This window comes from Oryx dammah, unplaced genomic scaffold (assembly GCF_014754425.2).
Source record: "Oryx dammah isolate SB20612 unplaced genomic scaffold, SCBI_Odam_1.1 HiC_scaffold_27, whole genome shotgun sequence".
Lineage (NCBI taxonomy): Eukaryota > Metazoa > Chordata > Mammalia > Artiodactyla > Bovidae > Oryx > Oryx dammah.
In genome coordinates this window covers 116,751,652-116,768,343 of record NW_024070211.1, presented here as the reverse complement: position 1 = coordinate 116,768,343, position 16,692 = coordinate 116,751,652, and the positions used below count along the sequence as shown (strand labels likewise).

The 16,692-nt window shown below is 38.6% G+C and overlaps 1 protein-coding gene and 1 non-coding gene across 2 annotated transcripts in view; one reads left to right on the top strand and one right to left on the bottom strand.

Moving 5' to 3' along the window:
• The window catches only part of PDE11A (phosphodiesterase 11A), a 418,022-nt gene that overhangs the window by 235,355 nt on the left and 165,975 nt on the right, over window positions 1-16,692 (top strand). The gene's annotated exons all lie outside the window — the stretch shown is intronic.
• Window positions 2,049-2,120, bottom strand: TRNAC-GCA. The gene has a single exon. It is a non-coding gene; the product is annotated as a tRNA-Cys (tRNA).

Below are 16,692 nucleotides of genomic sequence, written 5' to 3'. Positions count from 1 at the left end.
GGATAGCTGCATTGGTTCCGTGCCCCTGGCTTGCACGCCCTCTCACTTACTCTCAGTTAAATAATGCAGGGAAGTGTTCAGAGAGAACCTTTAGTTACAGTTAGCTATTCTATTACCCAGAGCACTCACTCTCCCTAATCAGCGCTGAGTTCTGAGTCTGCTCAGCCCAAGATTTGCTGTAAAACTGCTGACTGAGGGGCTGGGCAAGAGCTGTAATTTTTTGCCTCTTTTATTACAAAGATCATTTCCAGCTTGAAGCGTGAGGTGAAAACACGTTACTCATTTCCTGATTCCTTGACAGAATTCCCTGTGTCAAAAACAGCATGTAAGTGATCAAAAGCTGCACATGTCCAAGGGCAAAGCCTCTCCCGAAAGACTTGCCGTGCTGACAGTTTCAGCTCATTTTAGCTTACTTCACAAATGGTGAAAAATAGAACTATAAACATACAAAATATTTTCTACTTTTCTGGCCTTTAAAAATGAGGTGACTAACACATTATCTGGATTTTGCTTAACAGGTGAATTAGAAACTTTGTTTATAAACTTTATATCAGGTAAATTATAAATTACTTTTCTGATTGCCTTTTTTAATTGTTCATAATTTAGTTATATAGTTCTATTGTTAAATTCTTTTGTTCTTAAATATATGAAATTAATACTCTGAGGCTTTTAGAGAACAGAAGTGCTCTTAAAGCTGAATAACAGAACAAAAAGAGCAATTTCCTATCATGTTTAATAACTCTACTTCTGTGATCTTGATTTCCATTTTGCATGAGCAGCAGAAATTTCACAAGAAATGTACTGATGTGTGTTTACATTTTCTGACAGTAAGGATCCTATGATAAGAGTGGGAAAACTTTACCTCTAAGTCTATAAGTAATACAGAGAAAATACAACACAACTGTAGATATAGGATATTACTTTTTCATTTTGAACATCAATTGTCCTTTGGAGTGTCTTTCATAGAGACTGCAAATGAAGAGCTACCTAACACTGATGAGAAATTTTCCAAGAAATATAAAATCAGGATATTAGGGACACCTTATACACATAGGGCTTCCCTGGTGGCTCAGCGATAAAGAATCTGCCTGCAATGCAGGAGACCCGGGGTTTGAGCCCTGGATAGGGAAGATCCCCTGAAAGAAGGCAAGGCAACCCACTCTAGCACTCCTGCCTAGAGAATCCCACAGACAGAGGAGCCTGGGGGTGCTGCAGTCCATAAGGTCACACAGAGTCAGACACGCCTGCAGCGACTAAGCACCAGCAGCAGCATACACCTTTATGATCAAAAGAGGAAAGGAATGAAGGTCAAACAGGAAGTGTGAAAAGGGCATATGCAATCAGGAGCCAAGCCCCATTGATTCTCCCTGGCAAAAGCCTCTTTCATCCATTTCCTCCTTTCCAATTGCTACAGCAGTCTTCCTAAAAGGCTTCATTGCCTCCTGACTGAGCAAATGTAATAGCCTTCTATTTGTTCTTCCTAAACCATATTTTAGATTGCATCATTCACCCACTCACAAACCTTAAATTATTCCCCCATTACCTATCAAAGTACAAACTTCTGGCCTTTGAGGTCCTGGAAATCACATACCGAACAGTCTTCCTGCCTCTGGCCTTCATTTCTCTTCTTAGTATTCTGTGCTAATTACAAAACTCAGCTACATCATGGTCTACAAATCAACCACCTGCTTCTCTGCCCTCTGATTTTTGTTCTAACATCCTCTCCACTTTATTCTGTTCCAGTTATGCCATCTCCCCTCAAAATTGTCCCATCATTCAAAGCTTGATTTACATGTAATCTCTGTGTAAAGCTTCTGATCTCATGATTATATGTTCCTCTGTTTGCCCTATATTGCAGTTAATGGCGAGTCTGTGTTTTCCTCTGTGTCCATCAAAGCATATGATCATGTCTTGAAGTGAAGTGAAGTCGCTCAGTCGTGTCCGACTCTTTGCGACCCCGTGGACTGTAGCCCACAAGGCTCTTCCGTCCATGGGATTTTCCAGGCAAGAATACTGGAGTGGGTTGCCATTTCCTTCTCCAGGGGATCTTCCCAACCCAGGGATCGAACCTGGGTCTCCCGCATTGCGGGCAGACGCTTTAACCACTGAGCTACCAGGGAAGCCCATATGTCTTAGCTACCTTTTATTCCATTTGATGTTTTATATAAATATAATGGTACTCAATACAAGTATATTGAATAAATGAAGGTGTGCGGCCATGAATTTCTTCATGAGAAATCTCCTAAGCTCCAAGAGGAGATTTCTCTCTAACTGGGTGATTGAAAATGTTAGACTCCTAAGATGCCAGCAGAATGCCATTTGATTCTTTCTCACCCCTCTTCCTTTAAATTTACTCTGCTAAATCAGTCTTCCCCACTCCAGGGTGAACTCTGGTAGATTCTACGGCTCTTCTGACATACTCAGGAGTTATACAGCCCCTGAGCTTTCCCCTTGTTTGGGATAAGAAGCCTGTGGCCAGGAGAGGGTCATTGTTCTTCAGTCACTAAGTCATGTCTGACTCTTTGCGACCCCATTGACTGTAGCATGACAGGTTCCCTGTCCCTCACCATCTTTCCATTTGCTCAAACTCATGTCCATTGAGTCCATTGAGTCGGACATGGAGAGGGTCATAGGGAGCCTGGTTACTCTTCCTCAGTTCACTTCCTCCTCCAAGACAGGTGCAGGGAGGTCGGATGAGAGGGCAAAGCCTTACTTGACAGATGCTGCCCTAATGTGGTTTCAGGGCCCTCTGTATCAAACACCAACATTCTCTCTTTATCATGAGTTGCTTTTATGAATTCTTCAGAGGACTAGCAAGTCTTTAGGACCAGCAGCCTCCTGATGGCAGCCCCTGATATGGGTGTGCCTCTCCTGGTGACTGGTTATAATCCCCCCTCAGCCCCTGGCTTCCAGGGACCCATCCACACCCTTCTTCATGGGGATTATCTCACTCTTCCAGGAATTCCTCTTGGTCAAGGCCCATTTTTGTTTCTTATTTTTAACTGTGGTAAAATAGACACAGCATAAAATTTACTATTTTTAATTATACAGTTCAGTGGCATTAAGTTCATTCACATTGTGATGCAGCCATCACCATCATCCATCACCAGAACTTTTTCATCTTCCCAAAGTGAAATTCTGTGCCCATTAAACATTACCTCCTCATTTTTCCTTGCATGCAGCCAATGGCAACCACCATTCTCCTTTTCATCTATGTATTTCTCTACTCAGGGTGCCTCATATAGCAAAATCTTAATTGTCCATATGCAACTGGCTTATTTCACTTAGCATAATATTTTCAAGAGTCATCTATGTTGAAGCATGTGTCCAAATTTTCTTCCTTTTCAAGGCTGATTAATATTCCATTATATGTGTCTATTACATGTGTTCACTCATCTGTTGATAAACACTTGGGTTGCTTTCAGGTCAAAGTCCTTTTAAACCTGGATATCTTTCATAGATCCATTTGATCTATGGGAAAAATCACGTGTTTTCAACCATTAGATTGAAGTGCAAGTCCTCCTCAAAACACCTCTCTTTATGCTCACTAACTTCTGGAGGTTTTAGGTATGAATCAGGTACCAGTCTCTGTTCCCACACTACACTAAGGTGAAAGACACAGTAGGTCCCCCAAACGATTGTCTAGAAGGAACTCTCAAGAAACCCTAAGATATCCTCAATATGCATACTCAGTTGCTCAGTGGTGTCTGACTCTGCGACCGTTTGGACTGTAGGTCACCAGGCTCCTCTGGCCATGGGATTCTTCAGGCAAGAATACTGGAGTGGGTTGCCATGCCCTCCTCCAGGGGATCTCCCTGACCCAGGGATGGAACCTGCGTCTCCCTCACTGGCAGATGGATTCTTTACCACTGAGCCATCAGGGAATCCCATCTCCTCAATATGGGGCTCTCATAAACTGTTATCCTTTTTACACAATGCAGAGCGGGAAACAAGCACCTCAACTTGGAGGCAGGAGAACCAGTTTGGGGCACCTTCTTTCCAAGGCCTACATAAAAGGCCTAGATGGCCTGGTACTCCCTTTAGAATGTAGTACCTATTGGTCTCAACTATAAACTCAGGCAGAAAGAGTCTCATTTAAACATCCTATTTTGTCTACCAAAATAGTTTTTTCTAGACCAAGTTACTGTCAGACCACAATCCAATGACTGCCCAAATGGTAAGTAGCAACCCTGGAAAGACCCATGTTTATTTCTAGGTACAATGGATACAAATTTGCAATTACAAAGCCAAATGCAATGCATCAGCAGAAATGGAATTATTCCCCCTTGGAAATTCTTTTTTACTGACAATATGTTGGATTATGTAAACACTTCTTTTGGAGAAAAGAAAAAAGGAAACACAAATTACTCTCTTCAAATGTTTATGTACTAATTAATTCCCTGTTGTGGCCACTACTACACAATTTGTTGTTCAGTGGCTCAGTCATGTCTGACTTTTTGCAACCCCATGAACTGCAGCACACCAGGCTTGCCTGTCCTTCACCATCTCCCAGAGCTTGTCAAACTCACATCCATCGAATCGGTGATGACATCCAACCATCTCATCCTCTGTCATCCCATTCTCCTCCTGCTTTCAATCTTTCCCAGCATCAGGGTCTTTTCCAATGAGTCAACTCTTTGCATGAGGTGGCCAAAGTACTGGAATTTCAGCTTTAGCATCATTCCTTCCAAAGAAATCCCAGGGCTGATCTCCTTCAGAATGGACTGGTTGGATCTCCTTGCAGTCCAAGGGACTCTCAAGAGTCTTCTCCAACACCACAGTTCAAAGCATCAGTTCTTCAGTGCTCAGCCTTCTTTATGGTCCAACTCTCACATCCATACATGACTACTAGAAAAATCATAGCTTTGGCTATATGGACCTTTGTCAGCAAAGTAATGTCTCTGCTTTTTAATATGCTGTCTAGGTTTGTCATAGCTTTTACTCCAAGAAGCAAGTGTCTTTTAATTCATGGCTGGAGTCACCATCTGCAGTGGTTTTTGAGCCCCCCAAAATCAAGTCTCTCACCATTTCCCCATCTATTTCCCATGAAGTGATGGAACCAGATGCCATGATCTTAGTTTTTGAATGTTTAGTTTTAAGCCAGCTTTTTCACTCTTCTCTTTCACCTTCATCAAGAGGCTCTTTAGTTCCTCTTTGCTTTCTGCCATAAGGGTGATCTTATATGCATATCTGAGGTTGCTGATGTTTCTCCCAGCAATCTTGACTCCAGCTTGTGCTTCATTCAGCCTGGCATTTCTCATGATGTACGATGCACAAAAGTTAAATAAGCAGGGTGACAGTATACTGCCTTGATGTACTCCTTTCCCAATTTTGAACGAGTCCATTGTTCCATGCCTGGTTCTAACTGTTGCTTCTTGACCTGCATACAGGTTTCAAAGGAGACAGGTAAGGTAGTCTGGTATTCCCATCTCTTTCAGAATTTTCCACAGTTTGTTGTGACACACACCATCAAAGGCTTCAGCATAGTCAATGAAGCAGAAGTAGATGTTTTTCTGGAACTCTCTTGCTTTTTTGATGATCCAACTGATGTTGGCAATTTGATCTCTGGTTCCTCTGCCTTTCCTAAATCCAGCTTGAACACCTGGAAGTTCATGGTTCACATACTGTTGAAGCCTCACTTGTAGAATTTTGAGCATTATTTTGCTAGCCTGTAATGGCCATTCTGACTGGTGTGAGGTGGTATTGCACTGTAGTTTTGATTTGTATTTCTCGAATAATGAGTGATGTTGAGCATCTTTTCATGTGTTTGTTAGCTGTCTGTATGTCTTTTTTGGAGAAATGTTTGTTTAGGTCTTTTTTGTACTTTTTGATTGGGTTATTTCTTTTGGGGGGTTTTTTTTTTTGGTATTGAGTTGTATTAGCTGCTTGTATATTTTGGAAATTAATTCTTTGTCAGTTGTTTCCTTTGCTATTATTTTCTCCCATTCTGCTTGTCTTTTCATCTTTTATGTGGTTTCCTCTGCTATGCAAAAGCTTTTAAGTTTAATTAGGTCCCACTTGTTTATTTTTGTTTTTATTTCCATTATTCAAGGCAGTGGGTCATAGAAGATCTTGCTTTGATTTATGTCATTGAGTGTTCTGCCTATGTTTTCCTCTAAGAGTTTTACAGTTTCTGGTCTTAGATTTGGGTCTTTAATCCATTTTAAGTTTATCTTTGTGTATGGCATTAGAAAGTGTTCTAATTTCATTCTTTTGCATGTAGCTGTCCAGTTTTCCCAGCACCACTTATTGAAGAGGCTGTCTGCCCCGTTGTATATTCTTGCCTCCTTTGTCAAAAATAAGGTACCCATAGGTGCATGGGTTTATCTCCGGGCTGTCTATCTTGTTCAGTAGGTCTATATTTCTGTTTTTGTGCCAGTACCATACAGTCTTGATGACTGTAGCTTTGTAGTATAGTCTGAAGTCAGAAAGGTTGATTCTTCCATCTCCATTCTTCTTTCTCAAGACTTCTTTGGCTTCGGGTCTTTTGTGTTTCCATATGAACTGTGATTTTTTGTTCTAGTTTTGTGGAAAATGCCATTGGTAATTTGATAAGGATTGCATTGAATCTGTAGATTGCATTTGGTAGTATGGTCATTTCCTACCCAGGAACATGGAATATCTCTCCGTCTGTTTATGTCATCTTTGATTTCTTTCCTCAGTATCTTATAATTTTCTGTATACAGTTCTTTTGTCTCCTTAGGTAGATTTATGCCTAGGTATTTTATCCTTTTTGTTGCAGTGATGAATGGGGTTGATTCCTTAATTTCTCTTTCTGATTTTTCATTGTTAGTGTATAAGAATGCAAATGATTTCTGTGTATTGGCCTTGTATCCCATGACTTTACTGAATTCAGTGATTAGCTCTAGTAATTTTCTGATAGCTTCTTTTGGGTTTTCTATGTATATATCATGTCATCTGTGAACAGTGAGAGTTACTTCTTCTTTTCTGATCTAGATTCCTTTTATTACTTTTTCTTCTCTAACTGCTGTAGCTAGGACTATGTTGAATAATAGTGGTGAGAGTGGACACCCTTGTCTTGTTCCTGATCTTAGAGGGAATGCTTTTAGTTTTTCACCATTGAGAATAATGTTTGCTGTGGGCTTATCATATATGGCCTTCGCTATGTTAAGGTATGGAGAAGGCAATGGCGCCCCACTGCAGCACTGTTGCTTGGAAAATCCCATGGATAGAGGAGCCTGGTGGGTCACAGTCCATGGGGTCGCTAAGAGTCGAACAGGACTGAACGACTTCACTTTCAATTTCACTTTCATGCATTGGAGAAGGAAATGGCAACCCACTCCAATGCTCTTGCCTGGAGAATCCCAGGGATGGGGGAGCCTGGTGGGATGCCATCTATGGGGTCACACAGAGTCGGACACGACTGAAGCGACTTAGCAGCAGTAGCAGCAGCATGTTGAGGTAGGTTCCTTTATGCACATTTTTTGAAGTGTTTTTACCATAAGTGGGTGCTGAATTTTGTTGAAGGCTTTTTCTGTATCTATTCAGATAAACATGTGGTTTTTACCTTTCAATTTGTTAATATGGTGTATCACATTGATTGATTTACATATATTGAAGAATCCTTGCATCCCTGGAATAAACCAGACTTGATCATGGTGTATGAGGTTTTTAATGTGTTGCTGAATTCTGTTAGCTAGAATTTTGTTGAGGATTTTTGCATCTATGTTCATCGGTGATATCGGCCTATAATTTTCTTTTTGTGTGTTGTCTTTGCCTGCTTTTGGTATGAGGATGACTGTGGCCTCATAGGATGAGTTTGGAAATGTTCCTTCCTCTGCAATTTTTTGGAAGAGTTTCAGAAAAATAGGCATTAGCTCTTCTCTAAATGTTTGATAGAATTCCTCCGTGAAGCCCTCTGGCCCTGGGCTTTTGTTTTTTGGGAGATTTTTTTATTATTATTACAGTTCAATTTCAATGTTTATAATTGGCTTGTTCATAATTTCTATTTCTTCCTGTTTCAGTCTTGCAAGGTTGAACTTTTCTAAGAATCTGTTCATTTCCTCTAGGTTGTCCATTTTATTAGCATATAGTTGCTCATAATATTCTCTTATGATCCTTTGTATTTCTGTCTGTTGTAACCTCTCCTTTTTCATTTCTAATTTTGTTGATTTGATTTTTCTTCCTTTTTTTCATGATGAGTCTGGCTAGTGGTTTATCAATTTTGTTTATCTTCCCAAAGAACCACCTTTTAGTTTCATTAATCTTTGCTAGTATTTCCTTCATTTCTTTTTCATTTATTTCTCCTCTGATCTTTATGATTTCTTTCCTTCTGGCAGATGAATTCTTTACCAACAGTGCCACCTGAGAACCCAAATTGTGACTTTTAAAAATCCCTAAGAAAATAATCATGCTAAATTTCTTGAACTTCTTTGATAGCACAGTAAAGACGAGCTAAACAGGTAGTGTGAGCTTCAGATTTTCATTTGCTGCTTTCTGTTGCCCAAAGAAAGGTCTCACAATGACACACTGAGTGAACTTTTGGGATATGATAGCATAGCCCACACATTATAATAAACAGGGGTGCTTTTTAAAAATATTGGTGCTTGGACCCTTTTCTAAACTGACTGAATCAGAAATCTCTGAGAGTAGAGACTAAGCATATGAAGCTACAAAAAGTTCTCCATGCGATTCTGATGCCTGGTACAAAGCGAGAAGCATTGGTATAGAGTCATCTATTGATATTTGTGTGATAATTTCTCCAATACTTTCTTTCACAAAAGGCAACCATAGGATATTAGTACTTCCTTTATAAATATTTGTTGAAAAATTAGATTGAAGACAGTAGGTGAATTGAAGTGAGGTTAAAGGGTGCTGTCTCCTCCCTGCTCTGAATACCTGTTTATTCTTTGACCCCTTCTAATGGTTTCCATCCTCACCTCTCTTTGGAGGTATCATCTGGAAGGCTATCAGTGAACACCTGTGTTCAGTTCCCATTCTCAGTTCTTAACTTCTCTTAGCTGTTCATGCTGCTGACTCTTTCCCCCCAGTCACAGAAAAAAAAATAATAACCAATCTACTATGGTAATTAACCTGTAAATGACTAGTTTATTTCATGGTCATAGGATCCAGAGCAAAGATAGATGAACCTTAGAAACACGAAACAGCACAATGATTTTAGTATTACAAGGCTCATTGTGCAAGTTATTAGAATTTTATAGTTTTAAATTTTTCTTTAGTAAAAGGAGAAACAGTTTCTGTTCCAATGCCTGCTGCTGCTGCTGCTAAGTCGCTTCAGTCATGTCCGACTCTGTGCGACCCCAGAGACAGCAGCCCCCCAGGCTCCCCCGTCCCTGGGATTCTCCAGGCAAGAACACTGGAGTGGGTTGCCATTTCCTTCTCCAATGCATGAAAATGAAAAGTGAAAGTGAAGTCGCTCAGTCATGTCCAACTCTTAGCGACCCCATGGACTACAGCCTACCAGGCTCCTCTGCCCATGGGATTTTCCAGGCAAGAGTACTGGAGTGGGGTGCCATTGCCGTCTCCAATTCCAATGCCTAGAATAATATTAATACTTGAGGTACCATTAGGTATAAGATTAGGTATGAAATTATGTTCATTCATAAACAAAGAAATAAATGATAACATTAAGCAAATATTTATATCTACTATATATCAAGTATTAATACTTAAACATAATAATGAACATAATTTCATACCTAATCTTATGCCTAATAGTATCTGAAGCATTTTGTGACTTGCTAACAGCTTCTGTAAGCACCTGTTTTTGCAAATTTAGGACACAGTCTAGTGAAACATCTATGAAAAGTGTGATTGCCAGTTTATAACTTTGCCGATAAAGTCCACAAATTCTGTGAAGCTGGATCTGTGGGCCATTCCTTGAGCTAGCAATGAGGAAGTATATATGTTTTGTTTCTTTTGTCTCAATAATATCTGCTATAGATAATTAGGGTCACAATATTTTTCAAAATCTTCTTGTTTGGAGGCAGATCAATCATAACTCTAACAATTTTTCTGCTTTCTATGTTTTCTTCTATACCCTCCCTTGCTTCTATGACTCTACTTAAGTGATTCTTTCATTATTAAATCTCTTCAACCCTCTTCTGAATACTCTTCGAGGTTGACATGTGACCTATTTGCTCCTATTTTCTCTCTATACACTTTTTCCCCAAGCAATTTCAGCTACTCACTTGGCTTTAACTGGGATGACTCCCAATATGTATTCCTAGTTCACTCTTTCTCTCTCCCTGAAGCTTCAGACTTTTATATCCTGCTAACTCTTAGCTCTTGTTTGTACCTCCAAAATTTCAGACTTAACATATTTAACAGTTACAATCCCCATTAAAAAAAGAATATACATATATTCTTTTTTATTGAGGCACTGCCCTGGCAATCCAGTATTTAAGATTCCTTGCTTTCAATTCAGGGGGTGAGGGTTTGATCCCTGGTCAGGGAACCAAGCTCTGCATGCTGTGGAGTGCGGTCACATAAATACACATTGAACATAAATAAGTAGGGCTCTCCTGGTGGCTCAGTGGTAAAGAATCCACCTGCCCATGCAAGAGACACAGGTTCGGTCCCTGATCAGGGAAGATACCACATGCTACTAAGCCCGTGCACCACAGCTATTGAGCTGTGCTCTAGAGCCCAGGAGCCACAACTCCTGAAGCAGGTGCACCTCAGAGCCAGGGCACCTGCAACAAGCCACCGCAATGAGAAACCCACACAGGGCAACTAGAGAGTAGCGCCTGCTTGCTACTAGAGAAAAGCCTGAGCAGCAGTGAAGACCCAGCACAGCCAAAAGTAAATAAATAAATACATAAATATAATCCATCCATCGAAAAAGACAGAACAGTGACATGATGGTTTCATTCACAGTGGTTTATCATTAACTTCTCCCTGGCTTTCCACATCTAGCCATTTGCCAGGCTGTCATTTGGTACCTGCACCATCTCCTTTTTCGTTGCTATCTCTGTAGTGCAGGTCTTTATTTCCTCTTTCCTGTATTGATGCTGCTTACTCAAGCTGACAATCCTGGCTCTAGTTTCTTATTTTCCCTGTGCATAATCCTCACAATATTTCAATTTGTCTTCCTAAATCATAATACCGGTTGTATCTGCTGTAAAAAAAAAAAAAATTAGTGACTTCCCATTGCATACAAATTAGGGCTTTCAAGAGCCTCAACTATTGATAACAATATTTTTTAACATTAGTTTTCATTTTCTCCATCTAGGAAAAAAAAAATCTCTATTATTATGTGTTTCTCAAAAATATCTTGAGATTCCCACTCTGGGTCCTTTCTGCATCTGCTTAAAAAAACCTTTTAACAGACCTCAAATTTCACCTTTTCTTTTAATGTTTCCTGTTGTGTCCCCAGGAGATGTGATTGTTCCTTTCCTTTAATCTCTATTAGGCTTTATTTAAAAGGTTATTGTCACATGAAATCTCTGCTATGTTGGTTGATCTTCAAATAGAAATATTGTGCAAAGACTAATAAAAACATAGTGCTTACCACTTAGATATTTGATAATAAAGATAAAGATTAGTCAAATTGATTCTTCTATACTAAGTATGACCCATATAGGATATAATTATTTCTTATCTTTAAAATTTTTTTAAGTTAAGTTTAAATAATTTATCATTATAGGGATATAAAAAGTCTTTAGAAGAAATCAAATCAGTGGTAACCCATGGCTAGAGTTTACTACCTTTTCATTTGGGTTGACAATTTTTTCTTTTTTTTTTTTTCTTTCAGCCTTTTTAAGATGTCACTCTCTTACAGATTCTCCTGTTACTAATGAAAACTCTGCCCTTATTTTTGTAAATGTGATGTGTCTTTATTTCTCATTTCTGTTAACATTTTCTTTTTAATTTTTGCTTTACAGTCATTTGATTGTGATGTATCTAGGTGTGTTTTTCTTTGTATTTCTTTTGCTTGGGGTTCACTGAGTTTCTTGGCTCAAAGGGTTAATAGCTTTCATAAATTTTAGAAAATATTTGGCTGATATCTCTTCAAATATTTATTTTTCTTTATTCTCTCTCCTTCTGGGCCCAGTTACATGCATGGTGAATCATGTAATATTGGCCTACAGATCTCTGGCACGTAATTTTTTCTTTTTTTTTTTTCCTCTGTGCTTCAGTTTGGGAGTTTTTCATTCAGTTTTCTCAGAGTTTGCTGATTCTTTTTTCTTTCTAGTCTTCTATAAAGTCCATCCATTTCTGATATTTTATGGCACTATGTTGTATTAATATTGTATGTTTCAATTCTAGACATTTTGACTTGGTTTTTTTATACACTTTAATATCTCTGCTTGAAATATCCCAACCATTATTATGTCTAACTTTTCCTTTAAACTTTTAACATACAGTTCTTCACAAGTTATTTTGTATTTCTCATCTTTTTTTCTAACATCAGGGCATCCATGAGTCTGCCTCAATTGATTGCTTCTTTTCTCAGTTAGGAATCATATTTTTCTGTTTCTTTGCCTGTCTTTGTAAATATTTATTGCATACCAAACATCTTGTATAGAAGAACAAAAGTAGATGAAGTTTTTGGTAGACTGTTTGAGCTAAATATTTTTTATTGTGTTCTGTTTTTCCAGACAGGATAAGAGAGGATATGTGATCTCCTTATGTCAGAGAGATCTGACATAAAGATAGCTTAGAGATCTGACAGCTAGCATGAGGAGCTGATCATCCAAATTCAGCCATCTGTAGTGCTCAGCTGAAAGTGGGTGAAGTTTGTGTTAGTTTCAGTTTATTTCTGATTTCCAAAGAGACTGTGGAGATCTCCTTTTGCCCTTCAACCCAACCCCACCTGCTCAGGCTACACTGAGTGCTGCTGCTAAGTCACTTCAGTCGTGTCCGACTCTTGTGTGACTTCATAGACGGCAGCCCACCAGGCTCCCCGTCCCTGGGATTCTCCAGGCAAGAACACTGGAGTGGGTTGCCATTTCCTTCTCCAATGCATGAAAGTGAAAAGTGAAAGGGAAGTTGCTCAGTCGTGTCCGACTCTTCGCGACCCCATGGACTGCAGCCTACCAGGCTCCTCTGTCCATGGGATTTTCCAGGCAAGAGTACTGGAGTGGGGTGCCATTGCCTTTTCCAACACTGAGTGGGTGGCCACATTTAGGATCTGAGTTGAAGGAGTTTGAGTTGCAGCGTAAGTTCATTTCAGTTCACTTCTGGGTTCAAGTGGCCTGAAACCTAATAGGAGTGTAAGACTTCTATTTTCCAGTTCTGCACTCACCATCACTTTCACAGGAAACTTCCCATGGAGGAGAAATTTCAAGCTGACAATTTACATCCGTGGCTCTTCCAGATACTTGTATGTTATGCCAGCCCACACTGTTATTAAAAACTTGGCTAGCTCTCTTCCTTTCAACAGTCTCTCTACTGAGCATAGGCTCATCCTCCTGCTGGAAGCTTTGGTCCCAGCTATGGAAGCTGCCACTCCTTTCCATCCATTTATAAAGGACATCTCTTGACTGGAACGTAGTTCATTTGTATTTCTCTATGTCCACCACTCACTCTTTGACAGCTTTAAAATGAAGTGTGAATTTTATCTTTTGTTCTTATTGCTGTAAAGGGGGTAGCAATATTTTAAGATATTCTTTATCCTATTAGGAAGTGAAAACGTCTGGCCAGTTCTTTTTACTTTCCATAATTGATATCAATCTATTCAATATTAACTTTTTTTGTAATTTCATAGTATTTTGTCAGGAAGGGAACTGAATATTTTTATAGTGTGTATCATCAATCTTCTGCTTGAATTGTTAATATTTCTTATGTTCTATAATTTTGATTTCATATTTCTTGCAAAAATAGATACACAACTGAGAACTGTTTCTTTTGCAGATTTGAAATTACTCTTTTTATTCTATCGCTTTTCACTTTGAAAGCAACTTAGTTTGAATTAATGTCATGTGTGCTCCTATTTTTTTTTTGTTTATTGTATTTTTAAGAATACATCTATTCAATGAATATTTCCTACGTTCCAAGTACTTTTCTGGTCATTGGAGATAAAGCAACGAGCAAAGCAGACCTGAGGCCTTTCCTTACAGAGCTTAGAATGTGAAGTAAACAACAACAAAAAACGTCATACAAGACAGAATCTAATCAGTTGTGCTAAATTCTATGTGGAAAAAATACAGGATGTCATAAGAAAATCTAGCATGGGACATAAACTGGGGTTTTAGATAAGTCTTCCATAAAGGATATATATTTACATTGACACTTCTTTACTTATTCTTTTATTACTTCTAGGTAATTTTGTTTTAGGCATATTTCTTGTAAACTGCATACATCTGAATTTAACTTTTTACTCCATTCTGAGAATCTTTTTTTTTTTAAAAAAAAAACAAGGGGTTTGTTTTTATATCTATCATCTTATCTTTCTGAATTTTTACTATGTTTTTCATTTTCTGAGTTACTATATGTATTATATTTTGCTTTATTTGTTTACTTCAGTGAAGTGAAAGTTATCATGCTCCTTTGACAAAAGCATTCTTTAATCAATATATCTCTAATTAATAAAGACAAAACTAAAACAGTATCTTCTAACTCCCCGCTATGTAGGAAAATGAATTGAGTATGTGCTTACCTGCAGTTTGCTTGTTTTTGTTCATGTATCAAAGGATTTTAATTACATTATAAGTAACAAATTATTGAGCTTACAAAATGCATTATTTTCCCAAGCAACACCACTTATATTTATTCATATTAATGTAACTGTATCGCTAATATTAATTTGAACATGATTTTGTTTGGTAATCTAATCTTACCTGTCAAACCACCCCAAACTTGTTAGCTTAAAATGACAGTTTGGTTATTTCTCAGTTGAAAATACATCTTTATATGTCATCACCCTGAAAAGTTCCCCTATGCATCTTCCAAGAGACACCCACCCCCCGCGAGACAATTACTGTTCTAATTTTTCCACCAGCAATTAGTTTTATCTGTTTAGAATTTCATATAAATGAAACTATACAATATGTACTCTTTTGTATAAGGCTTCTCTCAACCAGCATAATGCATTTGAGATTTACTCATGTTGGGTATGTAAGTTTTTCCTTTTAATTGCTAAATAGTATTCCATTGTGGGATTATACCACAGGATTTTTTTTATCCATTCTCTTGTTGGTCAATACATCAGTGCTTCCAGCTTGGGCCTATAGGAATTATTGCTGTGAACATTTTTGTATACATATCTTTTGTGACATATCCTTTTATTTCTCTGGAGCTAATACATAGTATTAGAATGACTGGTCAAAAGGTCAGTGTATATTTAGTTTTTTTGTTTGTTTTCTTTATTCTCAACATCTCCCTAAAGAGTATCTTTTAAAAAAAATATTTAATTAGTTAATTAATTTGGCTGTGCTGTGCAGCTTGTGGGATCTTAGTTCCCTGACAGGGATTGAACCCAGGCTCCCAGAAGTGGAAGTAAGGAGTCCTAACCACTGGATCTGCCAGGGGACTCCCAGTGTACATTTAGTTTTACAAGAAATTACAAGGTTCTTTTCCAGAGTAATTGTACCATTGTAGTTTCCTACTAAGTAACTATTAAAGTTTCAATTGTTTCAGTCTCACCAATATTTGGTGCCATCATTGTTTTTAATTTTAGCCTTTCTAGTAGGTCTGTAATAGTATTTTATTGTGGTTTTAATTTTCATTTCTCTGATGACTAATGTTATATACTTCTTCATGTACTTATTTACAATTTGTTTATCCTCTCTTGTGAACACTCCAAATTTTTTGCCACATTTAATTGGACTATTTGTCTTTCTATTATTGAGCAGTAGGAGTTCTTTATATGTCCTAGATACCAGTGTTTGATCAGATATATGTATTGTGAGTATGTTCTCAAAATCTGTACCTTGCCTATTCATTTTCTGAAATGTGTCTTTTAAAAAAAGATTTCTTCATTTTCTTTTTTTTTGGCTCTGGTGGGTCTTATGGGTATATGCAAGCTCAGTCTAGTTGCGGCAAATGGGGTGGCAGTGCTGCTCTACGTCGCCGTGCTCGGGGGGCTCGTTGTAGTGGCTTCTCGTTGCAGAGCATGGGCTCTAGGCATGCGGGCTTCAGTGGCTGCAGCGTGTAAGCTCAGTAGTTTGCTGCTTAGGCTTAGTTGTTCTGCAGCATATGGGACCACCCCAAACCAGGGATCACACTGCATTGCAAGGCAGATTCTTAACCACTGGACCACCAGGGAAACCCTGAAAGGCATCTTTCTTTGTCTGTGTGTCTGGTTCACTTTTGTGTGTCCAAGGACAGCACAATCCCTGGCCCATGGTAGACAGGCAAAAATTATTTGCTGAATGAATCCAGGAAAGTACAAGTAAAGATCACAATTAAAGCACAATAAGAATCTCAATCAATCCTCAGTATACACTGCTAGTAGGATTTTTATGAAGTACAATAGAATGGTTAAAAGTGTGGGCTTTAAAATCAGACTGTTAGGATTTTCATTCTAACCACTTTCTGTGTTCAGTTCAGTTCAGTTCATAGTCACTCGGCCGTCTCTGACTTTTGGTGACCCCATGAACTGCAGCACGCCAGGTCTCCATGTCCATCACCAACTCCCGGAGTCTACACAAACCCACGTCCATTGAGTCGATGATGCCATCTAACCATCTCATCCTCTGTCGTCCCCTTTTCCTCCTGCCCTCAATCTCTCCCAGCATCAGGGTCTTTTCAAATGAGTCAGCTCTT